Source organism: Eumetopias jubatus, unplaced genomic scaffold (genome assembly GCF_037043125.1).
Source record: "Eumetopias jubatus isolate StellerSeaLion01/CBP00866 unplaced genomic scaffold, mEumJub1_p1.0 scaffold_2, whole genome shotgun sequence".
Lineage (NCBI taxonomy): Eukaryota > Metazoa > Chordata > Mammalia > Carnivora > Otariidae > Eumetopias > Eumetopias jubatus.
The window spans coordinates 13,609,984-13,614,389 of NW_028274808.1; the positions used below are offsets into that span (position 1 = coordinate 13,609,984).

The 4,406-nt window shown below is 34.6% G+C and overlaps 1 pseudogene; it reads right to left on the reverse strand.

Annotated features, from left to right (window-relative positions):
• Window positions 1-3,240: 3,240 nt before the first annotated feature.
• On the reverse strand, window positions 3,241-3,858 carry LOC114206123 (large ribosomal subunit protein eL6 pseudogene; annotated as a pseudogene).
• Window positions 3,859-4,406: the final 548 nt, after the last annotated feature.

The window sequence follows — 4,406 nt, forward strand, 5'->3', positions numbered from 1 at the left end:
AACCATCTTATTTAAAACACTTCAGTGGTTTTTCTATTTATTTTAAAGAATATGTATGTTATAAAGTATTTACAGAGTTGAAAGATTAAAATTGGCATAAAAAAATTCAATTCGGTAAGATCTCAACTTTTTAAAATGTTGGGAATTATAAAAATAGCTACTTGGTATATGTTCCATTCAGTTATTAATATGCATTAAGTGTAAATAAAAAAAAAAAAAAGGAGTTCTTTCTGTCGTAAAGACAGGGTTGATCCCTAACCACTCTCCCTCACCAGTACGTTTCTATCTGGAGATAGCTTTTGGCTACCCTTGAACTTCATTTAAATGTGGTCGTGCAATGTGTGTGCTTTTCTGCTTCTGGCTTCTTTCGTTCAATGTAATGTTTTTGAGTCTCATCCCTGTTGCTGAGTTTAAAAGTAGTTTAAGTTCACACTTTTTTTTTCTTTTACTCTTCAGTAGTATTTCATTAAATTAATATACCGCTATATTTATTTTTATCATTTTCTCATTGGGCATTCGGGTTGTTTCCAGGTTTTACATGTTATGAATAAAGCTGTTACAAACATTTCTGTAAAAGTCTTTTGTGGCCATATGTATTCATTTCTCTTGGAATAATATCAAAAAATGGATTTCTGGGTCATGGAGGAGGTGTGTTTTTAACCTTAGAACAGACTGCTCAACAATGCTTCAAAGACTTTGTCCCATTTTACACTCCCACCAGAAATGTATGAGAGCTCCATTTGTCCCAAATCTTTACCAACATTTGATGTTATTAGTCTTCTGAGTTTTAGCTTTTTTGTGATCTCACTGTGGCTTTAATCCGTATTACCTTTGTGATTAGTGGTGTAGGCACAGTTTTATGTGTTTGTTAGACATCTATATATCTCCTTTTCTTTTGAAGTGTCTGTTTCAGTTGTTTGCCCATTAGCTGTGTTTGCCTGATTTGTGGGAGTTTTTAAATACGTTTTGGAAATAAGACATTTGTTAGATTTTATGTACAGTGAATCTTTTCACTCAGTGTGTGGCTTGTCTGTTTTCTTAACTATCTCTTTTGATAAACAGGTGCTTTTATTTTGATGAATTAGTCACTTTTTTTTCTTTTATGGTTGGTGCTTTCTGTGTCCTTTCTAAGAAATATTTGCCAACATCAAATTTGAACTCATTATAGTTTTGGTTCTTACATTTGGATTTATGATGATCTTGAATTAATTTTTGTGCATGGTTTGAGGTAGGGGTTGAGATGCATTTTTTTCACATTTTTATGCAATGATTCCAGCACAATTTATTGAAAAAATAATTCCTTCCCAAATTGAGTCGCTTTGGCACTTTAGTGAAAATTGATTGATCATATCTATCTGTTTCATTATCTCTATACCAATACCATACTATCTTGAATAGTGTAGTATTGAAATCAGGTAATGTAAGGCCTCCAATTGTGTTATCCTTTTTCAAGATTGTTTTAGCTACTTTAGATCCTTTATAGTTGGATTTATATTTTAAAATGAACTAGAAAATTTGTACAAAGAAGGAAAAAAGGAAAGAAAGGAAAGGAAAGAAAGGAAGGAAGGAAAGAAGGAAGGAAAGGAAGGAAGGAAGGAAGGAAGGAAGAAAGAAAAAGAAAGAAAGAAAGAAAGAAAGAAAGAAAGAAAGAAAGAAAGAAAGAAAGAAAGGAAGGAAGAAAGAAAGAAAGAAAGAGAGAGAGAGAAAGAAAGCAAGCAAGCAAGCAAGAAAGAAAGAAAGAAGGAAAGAAAGAAAGAAAGAAAGAAAGAAAGAAAGAAAGAAAGAAAGAAAAAGAAAGAGAGAGAGAAAGAAAGAAAGAAAAAAAGAAAGGCGAAAACAAAAAGTCCTGTTGGGATTTTGATTGAGATTGCATTGAATCCCTAGTTCAATTTGAGGAGAAATAACTTTTAACAATGTCGAGTCCTCCAATCCATGAATATGGTAACTCTCTACTTAGATCTTTCTCTTTTTTCCATATTTTATGCTTTTCACTATAGAGCTTTCACATATTTTTAAACTTATTCTTAAATATTTTGCTTTTTTGCTATTATAAACTACATTTAAAATTTCATCACTTGCTGTCAGTACACAGAAAAACAATTGATTTTTTACATATTGATTTAGTATCCTGAAATCATTCAAATTGACTTACTACTCCTAGTGATTTTTCTAGAAGCTCCTTTGGATTTTTATGTAAATTGTCATTTTGTCTATGAATAAAGAATTTTACTTCACCTTTTCCAATCTTTATGCATTTTATGTCTTTCTCTTTGCTACTGTATTAATTTGGGCTACCTGAACAATATGACATAGAAGTTCTGGTCTCAGAAGGCAAGTTTTCAATGCTCTTTCATTAAGTATGGTGTTAACTTTAGGCTTTTTGTACATGCCTTTTCAGACTAAGGAAGTTTTGTCTGATCCAAGTGTAAGGGTTCTTTTTAATGAATAGGGGTTGAATTTTGTCAAAAGCATTTCTTCCTGTATATATTGAAATGACATGACTGTATGGCCTTTCTTCCTTCCCTGATGATTTGGTGGATTGAATTGATCTTTTAAGTGCTAAACCCATCTTGCATCCCTGGTATAAATCCCCACTTGGTTATAATGTATGACTATTTTATGTAATCCTGGATTTAACTTGATATTTTGTTCATAGAACTTATCCAAGTCTGTATTCTGGAGGACATTGGTCTCTACTTTTCTTTTCTTGAAGTATTTTTGTCAGGTCTTACTATCGGGGTACTGCTGACCTCATTAAATGAACTAGAAGGTATCTAAGTATTCCCTCTGGCTGTCTGTTCTTTTAACTTTTCTGGATTCATTTATCCATAGAACTTTGACAGAATTCACCAGACAATCCATCTCAGCTTAGAGTTTTCTTAGTGGGGAAGTTTGTAATTACAAATTTAATTATTTAAGAGATACAGAGCTTTTACATTGTTTTCATTTTTTTTGTTAATTTTGGTAAATTGAGCTTTTCGATGTACTTCTTTCATATAAGCTGTCAAACATTTGCCCACAAATGTTCATAATATTCCTTTATTATCCTTTAAATCTCTGTATCATTTGTAGTCATATTTCCTCTGTCATTCCTGATTTTGGTAATTTGTGGTTTTTTTAAAATACTTTTTCTTGATCAGTTCTGCTAAGGTCCATTCAATTTATTAGTCTTTTCAAAGTACCAGGTTTGGGATTTGTTAATTTTCTTTTTTTTTTTTTTTTAATGGATCAGTTATTTAATTACGTTCTTTGTAAGAAATTTAGAACACCAATTTGTGAGGGTAAGCTCCATTTGTGAGAGAAAACACAGAGCGGAGGTAGCCCTGAAGCTGAGGAACCGCTTTGATTTTTGGCAGAATTTGCGAGTCCACAGCTGTGGCGTCCAGTGAGGATGATCAAAATGGTCCCGGGGGTGATACTAGCTCGCAGCTTTCTCACGTGCTGACTGAAAGGTTTTCTGCCGCGGCTCCACAGCTTTTGAGGCACATCTTCAGTAGGGTCATACCTGGGCATTTTGCGAAGTTTAACCACTCAGGTACCACCGTTCTGGTCACCACCAACTGGTTTTGTGGCAGTAGCAAGAACTTTCTCCTTCTTTTTCTTTTCAACCCTGGACTTAGCTGCCGAATACTTCCTCTTGCACATGGCCTTTCTGGAATACATAGCCGATCGGGAATATCTGCCAATTCCTCTGACAAGGACAGGGTTTCGGCTGCAGTGGGGCTTCCCCTTCTTTGGCGTTTTAGCCTTGGGGTCACCCTTCTTAGCCTTGCCACGGCATCAGCCTTCTTAGCTTCAGGTTTCTTCTCCTTAGTATCCGGCTTCTCAGCTTTTTCGCCCGCCATCTTGCAAGATGGGAAAGAGCAATTTTCTGTCTTTTTTAAATGTAATTAATTTTCTTTTTCTTTTTACTATTTTTCTTTTCACTTTAATTTGATCTTCTTTTTCCAGATACTTAAGACAGTAACTTAGATTATAGCTTTAACTCATTCTTCTCTTGCTATATAAATATTATAATGCTACAAATTTCCCTTGAATCATTACTTTTGCTGCATCCCACAAATTTTTATCCATGATATTTTCATTGTCATTTATTTTATTTTTTTTTAAAGATTTTATTTATTTGACAGAGAGAGAGAGACAGTGAGAGAGGGAACACAAGCAGGGGGAGTGGGAGAGGGAGAAGCAGACTTCCCGCTGAGCAGGGAGCCCCTGATGCGGGGCTCGATCCCAGGACCCTGGGACCATGACCTGAGCCGAAGGCGGACGCTTAACGACTGAGCCACCCAGGCGCCCCTTTCATTGTCATTTAGTTGCAAATATCCTCTGGTTTCCTTTATGATTTACTCTTTCACTGCAGATTATTTAGAAGGATGTTGTTTTAATTATAAATACTTAGAGATTTT